The 19,954-nt window shown below is 38.9% G+C and overlaps 1 long non-coding RNA gene across 1 annotated transcript in view; it reads left to right on the top strand.

Annotated features, from left to right (window-relative positions):
- Positions 1-19,954, top strand: part of LOC138415868 (uncharacterized) — a 65,879-nt gene that overhangs the window by 26,693 nt on the left and 19,232 nt on the right. Inside the window, exons 2-3 of the long non-coding RNA XR_011247429.1 lie at positions 13,522-13,658; positions 14,384-14,485. This is a non-coding gene — a long non-coding RNA (uncharacterized lncRNA). The remainder of the gene's footprint in view (positions 1-13,521; positions 13,659-14,383; positions 14,486-19,954) is intronic.

The raw sequence follows: 19,954 nt of genomic DNA, 5'->3' as shown, positions 1-19,954 counted from the left end.
AATTGTACTATAGGTGCTTTGTAAAATCATAAATAGAAAGACTCTGAACATTATATGCCAAATAATGAATTTTGTTTCCCAAAGAACATTCTGAGATTAATCCAGAGTCCATTTTGTTTTAAAGAAAATTAAATGACCCTATTTTTCACTTGTTCATTCATTATTTATGCAATAATCCCTATATGATTTAATGGCTTATATCCAAGTGGATGGTATAAAGTTTTCTGCAAATGAAAATATTACAAACTGAAAACATGATAGCTGATGGGCTTTTGAAAATATAAACAAACTTGCACCAGCACCATGAACTCCACATCTCATTCTTAACTTATTGCTCTTTCTGTGTGCAAAGCGATTTTATGAATTCGGGGTATTTATGGTAAGATGGGGCCATTCTCTACATATTAAAGATTTCTGCAAGTTGACATTTCAGAAAAGGACAGATAATAAAGGAGGACTGTCGGGGGGAGGGGGTGTTGTTCCTTGTTCTCACAGCTGTGAGGACTGTTATTAGTGAAAGACACTCTAAGAATATATTTCATTTATGACAAGCAATCTCTGTCAAATGATGGTATGTCAGCATTTGGTGATATTTAAAAAGAATGTCAGGTGCAGTAGAGGAAAGAATCACTAGTTTAGTGGCTGGTTAAAACAATGCATTCCATTTGATTTCTGAATATATTTGATTTCATCAAAACTAAAAGCTTCATTTCTTCTCATTCTCAAAGCATGTTTTCTCTATTTTGGGGTTGGGAAAAAGGAAAAAAAAATAGTTTGGTGTCAATCTATACTTGCTTCTTCCCTGCAACTACTTGCAATTACAAGTACGGCAAAACCATTTTAAACTCGCAGTTGCTGTTTTACTGATCCGAAGCCCTCATGTAGGACTCCCTTCAATCTGACATATGTAGGATGGCAATCTTTTAGCTGTTTCATGTATGTAAAATCCTATACTGTTAAAACTCCCCTAATATGAACTGTGTTTTCTTTCACGCTGAGGAAAGCAGCAGTACTTTTATCCTGATCTAAAACAAACCACTCAATTATACTCCAATTAACAAATAAATTAATAATACACCAAACCACTAAACACAAAATGAGAAGAGGAATTCTCGCCTTGCCATCTACAAACTACACACTAGTGTTGCCTGATCTGCGGGTTTGCATTCCACTATTTCAGTTACCTGTGTTCAACCATGGTTTGAATATATTCAAAGGAAATTTTTAGAAATAAACAGTTCATAATCTTTACGTTTTCCTGAGTGATAAGGTAATGAAATCTCACACCCTCACACCCTGACCTATCCGAGATGCCCAGTCTTGGGCGCAGTCGGTTCCTGATCCCATGATCCCTGATCCCTGATCCCTGGTCCCTGGTGCCATGATCATCTGTATGGTCATGGCTCAATGACCCAAGATCTTCTGAAGCAAATAATCCTTCTTCTCATGTCTTGTCAGAAGGTCAGCAGTAGCCTAACCTTACATCACAATATGCAGTCATTCACCTGATTCCATCTCATCCACTAGGCATTTTATCATCTCACATAATCACAGGAATAAAGAAGAGTGCTGTACAATATGGTATCTTGAAAGAAAGAAGGAGATAGACCATATGCACATAACTTTCATTACAGTATATTGTTTATTCTTAGTTACTGTTAATCTCTTACTGTTCATCTTTGATAAATTAAACTCTATCATAGGTATGCGTATATAGGGAAAAAAAGTATATTTAGGGTTTGGTACTCTATGGTTTCAAGCATCCATTAAGGGTCTCAGAAGTCTGTGGATAAGGTAGGAGGGCTGCTCTGTAAATTAGATAACTTGGGCATGTTACTGTGTGTGTGTGTGTGTTTGTGTATGTGTGCACTTTTACACTTATCTGTTTTTCATTCTTTAATGGAGATACTATAGGACCTACCTCACTGATGTGGATTCAGTGACTCAATGTGAAGTCCTTACAATATTGCCTGGTAGTAGTAAGTGTAGAGTAAATGTAGGCTTTTCTTACACACTATGTGCCAGTTGGAGTGCTATGCAGTATTTAAAGGTGGTACTGCAGGCTCTCATTATTGAAACTGATTTGATTAATTAATAGTACCCAACAGGAAAATTCCATGGACGGAGGAGCCTGGTAGGCTGCAGTCCATGGGGTCGCTAAGAGTCGGACACAACTGGGAGACTTCACTTTCACTTTTCACTTTCACACATTGGAGAAGAAAATGGCAACCCACTCCAGTGTTCTTGCCTTGAGAATCCGAGGGACAAGGGAGCCTAGTGGGCTGCCATCTATGGGGTCGCACAAAGTCAGACACGACTAAAGCGACTTAGCAGCAGCAGCAGCAGCAGCAGCAGCAACAGTACAAAATGAATCCCTTAAGCATAGAGCCTGCAATTTAAAAATGCACTTGGTCTAAAAAGTAATTGTTTTATAAGAAAACTCATTTCAATAGGAGATTCCAGTGCCTACTCTATTTCTAGATAGATACATGACCTCGGGCAAGTCACTTATATTTATAACATCCCAGGCATTCGAACCTGTATTTGAAACTAGTAAATTTGAACTAATTATAATTAGAGAAATTGAAGTCAGAAATCACACAGCTAATTGGTGATGAAATTTGAACTCTCTGTGCAGTGTTATTCAATTTTACTGCATTAATGCAGTCAGCAAATATTTATTAGCAACCGTGCTAAGCCAGTCAATCAATGTCAACATCTATAAACCGAGATTGGGTAGACACCTTATGTGATGGAGTTTCAGACTCTGAAATCTTCTTTCTCTGTGAAACAAAATTAAGAATCATTGTAGCCACTTAATTGATTCATTAAGTTTTTCAGAAGTGTGAATTAAACTTTGAGAAATTTTTCTTAAGGCATGGAGAATTCAGAAGCCCTGGCATCTACTAGCTTGGGGGAAAGAAGGCAGTTTCTGTGAGTTCCAGAGTTTTTGGCTGAAGAACTGGGATAATACATAAATAGGCTATGATATATAAAAGAGCCAGTGTGACTTGGGTCTACAAATTATAGTTTCTCACCATTTCTACCCCTGGAAGCTGGTGGGTGTATAGAAAGATTAACACCAAGTTTGGATGTGAGAGTTGGATTGTGAAGAAAGCTGAGTGCTGAAGAATTGATGCTTTTGAACTGTGGTGTTGGAGAAGACTCTTGAGAGTCCCTTGGACTGCAAGGAGATCCAACCAGTCCATTCTGAAGGAGATCAGCCCTGGGATTTCTTTGGAGGGAATGATGCTGAAGCTGAAACTCCAGTACTTTGGCCACCTCATGCAAAGAGTTGACTCATTGAAAAAGACTCTGATGCTGGGAGGGATTGGGGGCAGGAGGAGAAGGGGATGACAGAGGATGAGATGGCTGGATGGCATCACTGACTCGATGGATGTGAGTCTGAGTGAACTCTGGGAGTTGGTGATGGACAGGGAGGCCTGGTGTGCTTCGATTCATGGGGTCGCAAAGAGTCGGACACGACTGAGCGACTTAACTGAACTGTGAGGTTGGGTTTGTAAGGTAATCCTTCTTTAGATGTCGAAAGTTTCTCTGTCTAAACTACTTTGTGACGTTGTCACTACTTTCCCTTCTTTGTGATAGCACAATGTAGTGCTGTATGAGATCCAGTCCTCAAAATTTGCTAGAGGAAATGGAGAGACGGAAGTCCACATAGCTGGCTCTTTGCAGCCCAGGAAGTATATCCCAGTTCTTCTGAACTCTATTTCCTGAGTTGGTGTGAGTGACACAGCATACTTACTTTCTCATACATTGCTAGGTGCTTTAACATGGATCATCTTGAAACAAATATCACTATATTGTCTTATGTTTTTGAGGTTATGTGGTATCTTTGGATTTAATATTTTTATGTCTTACTTGAGAATTGATACCTTTATCACTCTGAAATGTCCACATTAATCCCTAGTAACAACTCAACTTAAATTGGCTCTGCTTCATATTACTATAACTACAGAAGTTGGGATTTACATAGTATAAGTTTAGCCTTTCACTTTTAAACTCTCCATTTCCTAATGTTTTAGGGGATTCTTCCAAATAATATGTATGATGAGATTATTAAAATACTTTTCATCACAATTCTATATTTTAACTTAAAAATTAGTCTAATTATATCTAATGTGATTATCAATAAATTGGTTCCATAACTACTGTACAATTTGCTTTCTCTTAGACCCTCATGTTTTAAGTTCTTTTGTCTCTTCTTTCTTACATAATTTTGGGATATGTAACATGTCTAACATTCTATTTTTCTCTTTATTAATATGCTTTTTATACTTACAAATACTGTTGTCCACTGTTGAACATATTAGTTTATCCTAAATATTACTTCCTGCCTGACAGACTTATTCTAGTCTAGTATAAATCATGACTTTTACAAAATTCTTAACTGTGTTAGGACCTGTTGTTGTTGTTCACTCAGTAAGTCATGTCTGACTCTGTGATCCTGCAGCATGCCAGGCTCCTCTGTCCTCCACTATTTCCCAGAGTTTGCTCAAATTTCATGTCCATTGAGTCAGTGATGCTATCTAACCATCTCATCCTCTGTCACCATCTTCTTTTTTTGCCTTCAAGTTTTCCCAGGGTCTTTTCCAGTAAGTCAGCTCTTCATAGCAGGTGGCCAAAGTGTTGGAGCTTTGGAGCTTCAGCTTCAGCACCAGTGAATATTCAGGGCTGATTTCCTTCAAGATTGACTGGTTTGATCTTGCAGTCCAATGACTCTTTTCTTTTTTTTTTCTATTTTTTTGATTTTTAATATAAATTTATTTATTTTAATTGAAGGTTAATTACTTTACAATATTGTATTAGTTTTGCCATACATCAACATGAATCCACCACAGGTATACACATGTCCCCATCCTGAACCCCCCTCCCTCCTCCCTCCCTGTAGCATCCCTCTGGGTCATCCCAGTGCACCAGTCCCAAGCATCCAGTATCATGCATCAAACCTGGACTGGCGAATTCATTTCATATATGATATTATACATGTTTCAATGCCGTTCTCCCAAATCATCCCACCTTCTCCCTCTCCCAGAGTCCAAAATACTGCACTATACATCTGTGCCTCTTTTGCTGTCTCACATACAGGGTTATCATTACCATTTTTCTAAATTCCCTATATATGCATTAGTATAATGTATTGGTGTTTTTCTTTCTGGCTTACTTCACTCTGTATAATAGGCTCCAGTTTCATCCACCTCATTAGAGCTGATTCAAATGTATTCTTATTAATGATTGAGTAATACTCCATTGTGTATATGTACCACAGCTTTCTGATCCATTCATCTGCTGATGGACATCTAGGTTGCTTCCCTGTCCTGGCTATTATAAACAGTGCTGTGATGAACATTGGGGTACACATGTCTCTTTCAGTTCTGGTTTCCTCAGTGTGTATGCCCAGCAGTGGGACTGCTGGGTCATAAGGCAATTCTATTTCCATTTTTTTAAGGAATCTCCACACTGTTCTCCATAGTGGCTGTACTAGTTTGCATTCTCACCAACAGTGTAAGAGGGTTCTCTTTTCTCCACACATTCTCCAGCATTTATTGTTTGTAGACTTTTCGATTGCAGCCCTTCTGACTGGCGTGAAATGGTACCTCATTGTGGTTTTGATTTGCATTTCTCTGATAATGAGTGATGTTGAGCATCTTTTCATGTGTTTGTTAGCCATCTATATGCCTTCTTTGGAGAAATGTCTATTTAGTTCTTTGGCCCATTTTTGATTAGGTCATTTATTTTTCTGGAATTGAGCTGCAGGTGTTGCTTGTATATTTTTGAGATTAGTTATTTGTCAGTTGCTTCATTTGCTATTATTTTTTCCCATTCGGAAGGCTGTCCTTTCACCTTGCTTATAGTTTCCTTTGTTGTGCAGGAGCTCTTAATTTTAGTTAGGTCCCATTTGTTTATTTTAGCTTTTATTTCCAGTATTCTGGGAGGTGGGTCATAGAGGATCCTGCTGTGATGTGATGTATGTCGGAGAGTGTTTTGCCTGTGTTCTCCTCTAGGAGTTTTATAGTTTCTGCTCTTACATTTAGATCTTTAATCCATTTTGAGTATATGTTTGTGTATGGTGTTAGAAAGTGTTCTGGTTTCATTCTTTTACAAATGGTTGACCAGTTTTCCCAGTACCACTTGTTAAAGAGATTGTCTTTAATCCATTGTATATTCTTGCCTCCTTTGTCAGAGATAAGGTGTCCATAGGTGTGTGGATTTATCTCTGGGCTTTCTATTTTGTTCCATTGATCTATGTTCCTGTCTTTGGGCCAGTACCATACTGTCTTGATGACTGTGGCTTTGTAGTAGAGCCTGAAGTCAGGCAGGTTGACTCTCAAGAGTCTTCTCCAATGCCGCAATTCAAAAAATAAATAAATAAATAAATTCTTTGGCGCTCAGCCTTCTTTATGGTCCAACTCTCATATCTATACATGACTACTGGGGAAATCAGAGTTTTATATAGACCTTTATCAGCAAAGTGATATCTCTGCTTTTAATACCCTAAGCTTGTCATACCCTTACTTTTAAGACGGACTGTCTAAGTTTGCCATACCTTTACTTCCAAGGAACAAGCTTTCAATTTCATGGCTGCAATCACCACCTGCTGTGCTTTTAGAACCCAGGAAAATAAAATCTTTCATTGCTTCCACTTTTCCCCCTGATACTTGCCATGAAGTGATGAGATCAGATGCCAGGATCTTAGTTTTTTGAAGGCTGAGTTTTAAGCTAGCTTTTTCATTCTCAACTTTCATACTCATCAAAAGAGTTTTTAGTTCCTCTTCACTTTCTGCCATTAGGTGGTATCATCTGCATATCTGAGGTTGTTGATATTTCTCCCTGCAGTTTTGGTTTTAGCTTGTGATTCATCCAGCCTGGCATTTTGCATGATGTGCTCTGCATACAAGTTAAATAAGCAGGGTGACAGTATACAGCCTTATTGTACTCCTTTCCCCGAGAAAACTTTAACTATTTTAGCTGTTTAACTATTCCTACCCTTTGTGTTTTATTGTTATGAATTTTAGTTCTTGTTTTTATTATATGCCACATGACAGTCTTATTACTCTTTTGACAGACAGTTGTCTGGTCTGGTAGGGATTACAGTTGCCCTTTTTCTTCGTAAAAATATCCTATAGTCCTGGGACTTCCCTGGTGGTCCATTAGTTAAGACTTTGCCTTCTAGTGCAGGAGGTGTGGCTTTGATCCCTGGTTCAGAGCTCTGATCCCACATGTCTCAGCCAAAAAACCAGAACATAAAACAGAAATGATATTGTAGCAAATTCAATAAAGACTTTAAAAATGGTCCACAAAAGAAGTAGTCTATAGTCCTGGCACTATCATTTGATATGTTCTTCTTTTTCCAACTTAAACTAAAAGCTTAGATTATTGATTTTATATATATTTCTTCCTTCCTAATCTTTAAAGTTTACCTGCAACTTTCAAATCCTTTTATTTGGGAGTTTAAAATTATACATTTTAATTATAATTCTTTTTGCATATTTATATTTTGCCTTTTGATTTTTCTTAGACTAATAGGTTCTTCTGAGGTGTCTTTACTTATTTTTTTTTTCTGCTAGATAGCTTAATGTCATTATTTCTACTATCATTTTGTCAGTGAGCATGTTCCATATGATTTCAGTCCTCTGAAGTATATTGAGACATGTGTTACAGACTGGCATATAATCTGTCTTAGGGAACATCTCTGTGCAGTAGGAAAAATGTATATTTTTTGATGGTTGGATTTAGTTTTTTATAAATATCAATCATTTCAAGTTAATTAACTGTGGTTTTCAAATATCCTATATATTTGTTGTTGTTTTTTTCCTTGACTTGTTCCATCAGTCACTGAGAGGAGTATTAAAATCTTCAGCCTCACTTATTGCTTTTTCTATTCGTGAATTCTTCCAGATTTTATTTAATGCATTTAAAGCTCTGTTCTGCAAAGAAATAAGCATTTTGAAGTTCACCTTGATAAACTGATGCTTTTGTCATTGCAAAATGTCCTTCTTTCTTTCTTTACTTTGAAGCCTATCTTAATTATAGTCAAATCATTTTCTTGTTCTTGGTGTTTATATCCTTTATCTCATTTTTAAATAAAATATTTTTATTTAAAATTAAATCTATATAGAATTTAGATATAATTCTAAAAGTAGAATTGTAACTTGCCACACAACTGCTGATGTATCTCTATGATTACTTCATCTTTTGAAACCCTTTATTTGAGCTAGGTAGTATCTTTAAAGTATTTATTATGGACGATGTATCACTGAATTTTCCTTTTTTAAATATCCGCTTTGATAATCTCTCTTCTCATTGCAGTGTTTAGTCCATTTATGGAAAACTTTCTTGTCTCTAAATTTCCTGTGATCAATTCAAAATCCAACTATCTAAGGTAGACTAGAGATATGTATTTACTTAGGAAGAAAAATGTCCCCTGAAGACAGGTGAGCAGCTATTGCAGGGCCAATAGAGAGGCAGGTAGGCCAGCTTCTCTTTTGCAGGCAGAGGGATAGCCTTCTTGCAAGATATGCATGAGTTGACAAATAATATCTCCCCCTGTAGAAGCCCACACCAGCTGCTGCTGAGCAGGGCTAGTTGTCTAAATGTCTCCTGCACAACTGTGGAGAATGATTCTGAAGGCTCCTACAACAAAACTTGAGCAAGGCTTAGTGATTGAGAGGTACGTGATTATCTTAGTGATAAAAAGATGATATCTTAGTGAAAAAAAGGTAGGTAGCCCAGGACTTGGTTATAGCTCTGTTACAAGTTAAAACACATTAAACAGAATATGGCTCCACAATGGGGCTTTCAGCTTCCCAGTTCCCCAGAGTTGGTGTCAAGATTCAAGTAGAATACAATCACTGCTATACTTTTTGAAATTCTGTATAAGCTACAATATTCTGTTAGTGTTAATGGAACTTGAAGTGCCCTGTCAAAACAGTTGTAGCAATGTTATGTGTAAAATACATTAAATAAACTATGAAAACGTATTTTTCATTACATTTGTTTTCAGTTTTTCTTTTTCTTTTTTTTTTTGGCCTGGGATGAACCTAAAAATAAGTTTGTTTCTTAATTAAGATGCTATGCATGAAGCTCCTGAATAATTTAAGACAATTGTTCTCTTAAACGGTTGTTAATTATACCCTCCTGGCACAGTTATTGTATTATTACTACACTTAGGAAAAATATGCTGTGCTATTTGGTCTCGAAAATATTTCTGACATTTTAATGAACACACCACTTAGTTATATTTTATGGAGCTTTCCAGTGAACCACAAAGGATTAAAAAATGTCATTCAAGGGTTGTAGATAATTAAACTGACTCCATATAAGATGCTTCATATGGAAATGAAAATTATGTGTGAATTTTGTTAAGCTGGAAATGTGTTTTACTAAATGACTTTAGATTTGTTAATTTTAAGTACAAGACGAAGAGAATCAAGGGGATACCTTGTTCTCACCTCAATTTGATCCATTTGCATAAGCTATTTTATCTTTCAGTAGCCATTTTGATTTTTCATTCTGGCCTTTGAATAAATTAAGCACCATTTTAAATAAATAAATGTCGACTTTGAGATACTATTAAATATATTTGTTATAATACACTTGATGGGAAATCGGTGCAAATCAGTCTCAGAAGAACTCATAGAGCAGGGTTCCAGTCAGATATTCATAGAAATAAATTTTAGATAGATATGGTTTACAGAGGAGAAAAAGTAAGAATGCTTGTCGGTTCCAGAATAATGATTTTACTTGCTGTTCTGCACAGTTGACCTTCCTAGACAGTGTCATGGTCCTCTAAGTACCTCTGCTACAATTATCACTTCCTACATCTACAAATTTGATTATTGTTCTATTTCCATGGATCATTAGAATTTTCTTTTCCAGCAGACATCCCTGTAGTGAAGTTCCTGAGGGATTTCTGCTTGTTATTTTCCATTTCAACCATGTGCATTTTACATTTACTATTAAAGATTTGAAAAATGACATGTTTTCCAAGTGGCTGTTCAAGTTTGATTGCAATAAAACTCTCTGGAGAATTCTTTGAGCTTTCACATCTGGTTGAAAACTCCAATGAGAACATGTCTAATGAAGAATCCCTGGAACAAGAAATTACAGATTATCTGTTTTTCAGAAGACATGATAAGCTAGTGAATGCCCACATTTTTTGTTTGTTTGTTTGCTTTTTTTCAGATAAACAATCAACTTCTCAATTCAGTAAATATTTCCAAACGAATTATTGCTTTATCTATGTTAATTGATCAAGTATTTCCATTACATTAGCTATTTCTGTCTCTAAAATATCATGAAATAAACATTGTTTCAAAATATACAGTACTAACATGATCATGTATGCCTTTACTTAAAGCATGAAATTTTTCTATTCTAGCAGATATCCCTTTAGTCAAGTTCATATTGACTACATGTTCATTATTTCATAATTCAAATATCTTTAACATATTTTATCAAACTTATATCACTTTTCTTTATTTAGAGAAAATAAAATTCTTAATATTTACTAAATTTTATCAAAGTAGTTAATTAAAATGAAAAACTTTTGTAATGCAGTTCCATAAAAGTAATGTTTTCTAGCTATTGCTTTTGATGAGATTAGCAGTCTAAATCTGTGGAAAGGAACAAAAAGACAACGACAAATATGTGTTTTGCAGTATACCTAAAATGTGTTTATAAAGAGTCATGCACTACTGCACATAAATTATGCATCCACTCCAGTATCTTGTCTGTAAACTCAATGGACAACAGAGCCTGGCAGGGTACAGTCCATGGGGTAGGAAAAAATCAGACACGACTGAGCACACAGACATATTCTTGAAAAAATGATTATTTCTTACCTCAAAGTTTCCTAAATTTCAAGTTGGGCTAACAGAGTATTTTCTTCTAAATCTGAAGTTTTTTCCAGGGGAAGTTGCTAAAATATCATCATTAAGTTCAAATTCTTTACCAGTTCTTGATTTGAACACTGTTCTTAGAAACTTAAGAGTAAGAAAGAAACACTGTGCATTTGCCCTAAACAGGCTAGGAAAAGCTTCAATGAACATCATGAAATGTCAGTGACTTTATGGAAGACACATTTATTCTCTCTCACCGTACAAGTCTTGCCTGGGTCAGCAGGATCTACAGGCAGGCTTATCCAGAATGTACATGGCACCTGAACCATGTGCTATAGTCTCATTTCTCACCGCTGTAGGAGAGGAGGCCTCATAGGAATTAAAGCTTGGAAATTTTACCTCCTGTGGCAAGAATTGGTATGGGTCACTTTTGTCCGTATTTCATTGACCAGAACTAGTGACATGGTCGTGCTTAACTGAAAGGGTGCCAGGAAATGTGTGCGTGAGTTTGGGGAGGATAAGATATTTGGCAAACATCACTGACCCTGCCATCATTTGACACCCTGGCTATCACAATATATGAACACAAATGCAAGTCCCCCAGGCAGAAGTCATACATTATCAAATAGAAACTGAAAAGTTGAGAACAAATGATTTTTCTCCATTCACATAAATAATCTGAAAATTTAATAAAATAGGAAAAAATCATTTTATTTATAGATATGACATATCAAGTTGTTGTTTTCATTTTAAATGTGAGTTGCAACTTCCTGATAAAATATGCTCTTCATTTTTCTTGCCTCCTTCCTTTCTTTTGGAGAACTACATGGACAGAGGAGCCTGGTGCTCTACAGTCCATGAGGTCTCAAAAGTCGGACATGACTAACTAACACTTTTACATTGTTTCTTTTTTTTCCCCTTTCTTTCTTTTTCCATGATGTGGATTTAACAGAGCCTTTCAGATTTGAAATAGACAGAAATTAAACTAAAATTTACACATAATAAATATGTGCAGAAGGTCAAAAAGCCAATTATATACAAACAACATGCAAAGGTAAAAGAAAAGTACAAGAAAGGCAAATTTTGACTCCTGTGAATTAGTTTTCTTTTTTTTTTCTTTTGTGAATACTGTAACACAATACCACATTCCTGGTAGCTTAAAACAACAGAAACTTATTCTCCCACAGTTCTAGAGACTGGATGTTTCCTTTACAAGCACTAAGAGGGAGTCCTGCCCTGCCTATTCCAGCCCCTTGTGAAAAAGGGAAGTGAAAGTGAAAGTCGCTCATCTGTGTCCTCATGTGAAAGTCGCTCAACTGTGTCACTCTTTGCGACCCCATGGACTATAAAGTTAATGGAATTCTCCAGGCCAGAATACTGGAGTGGGTAGCCTTTCCCTTCCGTAGGGTATCTTCCCAACCTAGGGATCCAACCCAGGTCTCCCACATTGTAGGCAGATTCTCTACCCGCTGAGCCACAAGGGAAGCCTGAGAATACTGGAGTGGGTAGCCTATCCCTTCTCCAGTGGATCTCCCCGGCCCAGGAATTGAACCAGGGTCTCCTGCATTGCAAGTGAATTCTTTACCAGCTGCCAGCCAGCATTTCTTGGTTTGTGGACCTATCACTCAGCCTTCAAGTCCAGCACCTTCAGATCTTTGTATGCCCTGTCTTTACCTCACCTTCTCATCTGCATTCTGTGTCAAATCTCCCTCTACCTTGCTCTTTTAAGCACACTTGTTGTGGCACTTAGAGTCCACCCAGATCACCCAAGATAATCTTGCCATCTCAAGATTCAAAACTTAATCACATCTGATGCTTTTCATAAATTATTGATCGATTGGGCTGCACTGACTCTTGGCTGCAGTATGTGAGATCTAGTTTCCTGACTAGGAATCAAACCCAGGACCCCTGCACTGGGAGCTTGTATTCTTGCCCACTGGGCCACCGGGGAAGTCCCTGAAATGATACTTTTGAATGTAAGGTAATGTTCACAGGTTCCATGTATGAGGACCTAATAGCCTTGAGAGTCATTATTTAGCTTACTGCATTGAGGGAAAAGTTTCTTCAATGTGTGCCCTAAACCTAAAGAAATCTGGATAGACAGAAGCTGATTCAAAACGAGGACGTCTTTAAATTAAATAATCTAGGAAGAATGAAAGCCCAGCTGGCCTTATGCCTGGGGGCCCTGCAGCTTTCTTTGCAGTATCAGTTTAGCTGTATTGATAAATCTATCTGATCGAAGGTAAGTATTAATGCCTTCCTAAGCTTGTTACTTTCTCAGATTCACTCTAGGCGGAAAGGGAGCACACGGAGAATACCAGTAAATGGAAGATATTATAAATAACTGATGAAAATGGTGAAGATAGTATTACTTGATTCTTTATTTCCTCCGTGATGAGTGGTTTCATCTGGCTTCCAGACAAAAAGGAGAGATATGGAAATCATGCCATTACTGAAGCATCATGGATTTTTAGTAAAAACTTTCAAAGGGGGCATACTTGCTATTATTAATCTACCAGCTCTAAAAAATAATGTTTTATGTTCATGTTGAGAGAAGGAACCAGCAAGGCCTGGCCTTGTGACCCTACAACTTTATGCTCTGTATGCTCTCCCATTGGAAGGACTGGTGCTGAAGCTGAAACTCCATTACTTTGGCCACCAGATGCCAAGAAGTGACTCAATGGAAAAGACCCTGATGCTGAGAAAGATTGAAGGTGGGAGAAGAAGGGGACGGCAGAGGATGAGATGGTTGGATGGCATCACCGACACGATGGACATGAGTTTGAGCAAGCTCCGAAAGTTGGTAATGGGCAGGGATGCCTGGTGTGCTGCAGTCCATGGGGTTGCAAAGGGTCAGAGACGACTGAACAACTGAACTGAACTGATACTGTCCCATGCAATTTCGTGTGGTCCTATTGTTTTAATGCCCATCCACATGCTGTTGAAGTTTGATTATATACCTCCAGCTATACCAGTGGTGAAAATCTAGACACCATATCGCTAATTGTCTACTGGTCATAGCAATCAGCATGTGTTCCACAGGCACCTCAAACATCATGGCTGTTTGTCTCTTTCATTCCACCTCAGTCTCACCACTTTAGCATCAGTGCTTCCTCTTTGACCTCTAAGTTCAGGCTTCATTGAGCAGTCAGTCTTCATCCCCATCACTCCCTCCCTTACTTTATTGGGTGAGCAAATTTAGGAATTTAGGTAGAAGTATCTTAACATGTTCAGCTGGACTCTAGAAAAGCCACACCCACCCATTTGTGGCTCTGTCAGTTCCAATTCCAAGTAGCAGCATCTGCCTCCTTCTCTAACCACTCCCCAAACTGAGGACACTCAGTCTTTGAACTCAAGCAAAGAGAGTGAAAGCTCCATCTAAGTAAATTTCATTCAAATTATGACTTAGATGAAAATAGAGCAGAGATGGGGAAGGTGAGTGGAGAGTAAGAAAAAGATCTGGTGACTGGTGGTATATGTTACATGTGTATCAAACCATGCTGCTCTCTGACCCCAATTTGCAGGAGACAAGACTGTGCCTGATTCGTAGATGACTCCTTCAGCCACTGTTGGATGGGTTTGCCACCAAAGAATATATGGCTATTAACAATGGATTCTGCAACTCTGTGAGTCCAGATCCCATGCTATCTCTTCATTCGTATAAGAATGAGCTGTTCTAAACCTTGCTGTCTCTTTTCTGTCTTCATTATATCTTTTGGCCAAACAGAAGGCATACTTTCACATTATCTCAGCTCCTTGCCACTTTGGAATCTTGGCACAGCCTAGTCTAATACATCTACAGCACGTACTATTCAGTGAATTAATTTGTCGATTGACAAATTAATTAATTTGTCGATTAATTTGTCTTTTGTTTCAAATGGTAGAAACCCCACTACCATAAATACTTAGGTAAATTGGAAAATTCAAAGGCTAAGACTAGAGTATCATACATACACACTGTCACTCTTGGGTATGTGCTTCTAGGGAGAGACATCTCAGGATTCACTTTACTCCTCACCCCAGCTTCTCTCTCTTGTGTGTGTGTGTATCTGTCTGTTTCGTTGTGTCTGACTCTTTGCAACCCTATGGACTGTAGCCCATCAGGCTCCTCTGTCCGTGGGATTCCCCAGGCAAGAATGCTGGAGTGGGTTGCCATTTGCTACTCCAGGGGATCTTTCTGACCCAGGGCTTGAACCCATGTCTCTTATATCTCCTGCATTGGCAGGCAGATTCTTTACCACTGCATCATCTGGGAAGCCCTTACTTCTCTCTTACTCCAGATTTTCTTCTTTTCTTTGAGAAGGAACATAAAGCTGTTATGTGTCATGGATTTAGAACCACCAGGAGGAAATGAGTTATACACACTGGCTTGAGAAATCCCACAAAAGACATCAGTGTGTCCGTTTGGGTGAGGTGCTGCTCCAGGTGGAGTGAGTGGTGAAGAACCCATCTGCTAACGTAGGAGATGGAAGAGGTGCAGATTTGATCCCTGAGTCGGGAAGATCCTCTAGAGGAGGGCATGGTGACCCACTCTAGTTGCTTGCCTGAAAAATCCCATGGACAGAGGAACCTGGTGGGCTACAGTCCATGGAGTCACAAATAGTCGATACGAGTAAAGTGACTTAGCATGCATGCTGCCCTTGGAACTCTCAACTGGCTACAGGACAGAGTCCTCACATGCGAAAAGCATCCTGTACAAAGGGTGACCCTGTAGAAAGGGTCACCCCTTTCCTAGAAGATGGGGGAGTCTTGTTAGAAAGGTAGCCCTCCATTTTATATATACCTCCATTTTTATTACCAACCTCTAAAAAAATGTCTCCTAAATAGCCAACCATTCAGACACATCCCTGCCATTCCCATATTACATAATATCAACCCTTCCTCATTTCCAGGTCCTCCAATCAGGCCTTACTCTGTATTTGAGTTCGTGTTTTCTTTGTCTGGAATGACCACTCTCCTTCAAGCTCCCCTAACACAGAAAAGTTTGACTTAAACCACAGGTCTTGGCTTCACTGTCCTTTTCCCCAAAAATCATCCCTGCTGACCACTCCACACCACGCACTGTGCTGCCTAAGTTGTCCCCTGGCACCTCTGCTCCCTCATCACATTCTTTTTAACTGTCTCCCCAGCTCAAGTGTATGTGGTTTCAGGGCAATGGCTGTGTTTTGTTGCCAGGTAATACAGTGCCAGCATCATTCAGATGCTTAGCAACATATTAACTCACTTCCTAAAAAATGCTTCCTTGCTCTGTAACCTCCTTGTACCCCACTTTCACATTTCCAAAACAGAGATACGGCTCGAACCTTCTAATAGAGTCATTATGTGATCAAAGCAAGAAAATACACACAAAACACAGAGCAGTACCTGACCAGGGGTAAAAGGACAGTCTTGGTCATACTTTGAAAATATTTCATGGCCTACTTGTACATAGTTGCTCAGTTGTGTCCAACTCTTTGCAAAAAACCCTTTGGACTGGAGAATGCCAGGCTCCTCTGTCCATGTGGTTTTTCAGGCAAGAATACTGGAGTGGGTTGCATTTCCTTCTCCAGGGGATCTTTCCAACCCAGGGATCAAAACTGCATCTCCTGTGTCTCCTGCGTTGCAGGCAGATCTTTTCCTGCTGAGCCATTGGGAAAACCCTTAAAATATGGAGAATGTGTACCAGTACTATTACTGTGCATTGATGAGAGAAGTAAATAATGGTCCAGGTTACTCTGAATTTTATAACTTATATAAGTTATTTTATTCCTCATCAGATTATGTATATATGTTTGGAAATTAATATTATGTTTATTTTGTATTTAAATAATGCTCAGTGCACTTTTGGGTTTTAGGATCATATGAATATCTTCTTGAATATGAATACATTCAGGAGATTCCAGTTAAAGTGTCATTTATTATACCACATCATTAGTCTTGGACTAGTCTTTCCTGCCTCCCCCAATACTTCATTCATGTAGTCATTTATTTATGGAGAAAACACTTATGGAATACATCTTATGTACAGGGTACCCAGCTAGGTGATAGCCTCGTTTATATTAACTCTGGGTCCCAATTCTAGTTACAATTATGTTGCACCCAGACCACTTCCATAGCATAGGATAATTCAGGAAGGTTAATTCACCCTTCAACAACCCTATAGCTAAATCCTCTTCTTTGCTGTATTACAGAAATGGTCACATCATTCAGTTCAGACCACATTGCAAGATTATGAATCTGATACCACAGTAGAGGAAATTTAACAACAAGCCTAAATAATACAACAGAAGGAAAAAAAAAAAAAAAGCTCTTTTACAATCTAGGTAAAAGAACATTGTATGTCTGATACACAGACTTTTCAAATAGCCTGATTCTGATATGTCTGGTGCAACAAGACAGAAGATTGATATAGTTTTCCTCTGTGAAATGATAGTCCACAAGAAATAAATTTTCATAAATCATATTCATACTTGAGTAAAATTTTCCTCATCTCTTCAAACTGCTGTTCATTGAACTCCAGGCTATAAAGGGATTTTCATCTGCTTTATCTTCTTGGCTTTTCCTGCTGTATTTAATTAAAGTTTAAAGAATTAAATGAACCAGGGATGCTGGGGTTACACCACAATGAGAAAAGATCAGCCGCCAAATCCACTGAGGTGTAATGGGTCACAGGCTGATTCTGAAATTATCATTCATGATGCTTTTTTTTTTCTTTTTGTCCCCCAGTCTAATGACTAAGCATTAATGTCCTTAAAAACTAGACAGATTATGGAGATCATAGTTGTAGGTCAGTTTCACAGAGTAATACTATCTGGGAAAAGAAATGCTTTTAAAACATGTTAAAAAAGTATTTTGCCGCTAATTTATGCATCATCACTCTCAATTTTGGCTCTCAATAAGTAATACAAATTTCAGTTTTTCACATAGCTTAAGAATATAAAATGGCAGTTTGGGAAATTTAAATGGATGTTCATATTTATAAAACTAAAATCTACGAAAACAGTGTAGTACTGAAGATGGTTTTGGGCATTTTTGAACATTTAGTTCAGTAAAAGTACAATACAAATAGCTGGTTGACAGTGTAGGAGTGGTCAGATGGGAGCATAGCAGGAATATCTGTGACCAGCAGGGGGAGCCACAGGCCCCTGACCGCCTAGACCCCCATGCGGGGGACTTGCAGACCATGGCTTCTGCTTCTTAAACCAGTCCCCCTTTTTAAACTGAAGAACAGTTGCTGTATAATATCATGTAAGCTACAAGTATATAACATGTGGTTCACAATTTTAAAAGTCATATTCCTTTTATGGTTATTATCAAATATTGGCTGTATTCCCCATGTTGTACAATTTGTCATTGTAGTTTATTTTATACTTAATAGTTTGCACCTCTTAATCCCCTCCCCCTACACTGATCACCACTAGCTTGTCCTCTGTATCTGTGAGAATACTTTTTTGTTGTTGTTATATTTACTGATTTGTTGTATTTTAATTCCACAATAAGTGATGTGATGCAGTATTTGTCTTTCTCCGTCCGACTTATTTCACTTAGCATAACACCCTCCAAGTTCGTGCACCCTGCTGCAAATGGTGCTTTGTCCCCTTCTGAACTTGCACCCACAGACTGGCTCTGCCTGGGCCCAGGCTGAGATGGGGCAGTGCGGAAATGTCCCTGGAGATGGGCTCCAGGCTGCTGCAGAAACACAAGTGCAAGGGCAGAAGTCTGCCTCCGCTAGCCACAGGCTGTGCGTCACCCCCACCATCCTTCCTGTGCCTGGAGGGTGACCCCACTGCGTAAGACCAGAGGAGATGTAAGGTCTGCCTGACGCAGCAGGTGTTAGGAGGGCTCCAGGGGAGGCAGGGGCAGCCGGGAGAAGGAGAGGAGGTGGCAGGGACTGATCAAAATAAACAGTGCCACTGGTTTTTATCCCTCCATCCTCAAAGCTAGTCCTTGGCTGGCCCCAGACCCAGCAGCACTGATATGACCACTTGCTTGTCCTCAGAGAGTAAGAACAGGCTTTCCATTGCTTGCCCTGCACACCACCCAACCCCAACCCTGCTTTCATCTTCAAAAGACTAGTCCCTTCTTTCTGGGCCTCAGTTTCCCTAGACGCAGAGGAAGTGACTGGGCTCCTCAGCCCTGGCATCAGGTTCAGCTGTGGCTGTGACCTTCCCCTCTGCTCTGGCCTTACACAGTTCTCTTTGGCTGCTTGGTGATGCCCTGTTCCAACCATTTGTTATTTCCATATTTCCCACAAGTAGGTTACCAGGAGTTTCCAGATCTCTTTGGAAACCTGCTTCTCCAGCCTTCTCTGGGCCCTTCAGCTTCAATCTTCACTGTGCTATGCCCGCCTCAACACCCGAGCCCGATTCCTTATAGATGGTGTAGTTTTGCAGCATGAAGAATGGAGTCTAGTGAACCTCCATGTCTTGAAGACAGTATTCTTTATGGGAAGTCACCCTCTGCCCTTTCCTGGAGACCTTGGCACCTTGTGTGGTCCTTTGCATCTCACTTCTGCTTACACTGAATGCAGATTGCTGATACCCGAGTCCTCCGACTCCTCTGCCAGAGGGGTCTTTCCATGAGGGCAGGCCTGGGTCTCCTCCTCTGTGTGCCCTGGCTCAAAGCAAAATGGGATGAGAAACAGCCACTCTGGCCCTGGTTATAACCGAACAATTTCTCAGTGATGATTCTTATAAATCTGGAGAGGCCATGTCTTGCTCGGCACCCCAAAATGAGGAGCGTCTGAGCAGGAATTCAGAATCCCTCAAGCCCCTGTGAGCTTCCAGACTTGAAGAAATGATGTTTAAAAATAAATAATTAGTGAAGTCTGAAGCCATTAGGGAAAGAATCACTTTCCTCCATTCATTCCCATTATGTATTTAGAGATGTGTTACTAAATGTGTAACTATGCAGCAACTATGCATTAATATATATGTAAAGATGTATATATGTCTGGGATGTATTACTATAGGACTGTCTCTGTTGCAGCTGCTATAACAAAATACCATACACTGCAAGATAATAAACAGCATCAATTTATCTCCCACAGTTCTGGAGGCTAGAAGTCTAAGATCAAGGTCCAGAACATTCAGGTGCTGGTCTGGGCCATTTTCCAG

The sequence above is a fragment of the Ovis canadensis genome, chromosome 12, assembly GCF_042477335.2.
Source record: "Ovis canadensis isolate MfBH-ARS-UI-01 breed Bighorn chromosome 12, ARS-UI_OviCan_v2, whole genome shotgun sequence".
Taxonomy (NCBI): domain Eukaryota; kingdom Metazoa; phylum Chordata; class Mammalia; order Artiodactyla; family Bovidae; genus Ovis; species Ovis canadensis.
Note: the sequence above shows the minus strand (reverse complement) of the source record. Positions and strands in the feature narration are given on the sequence as shown.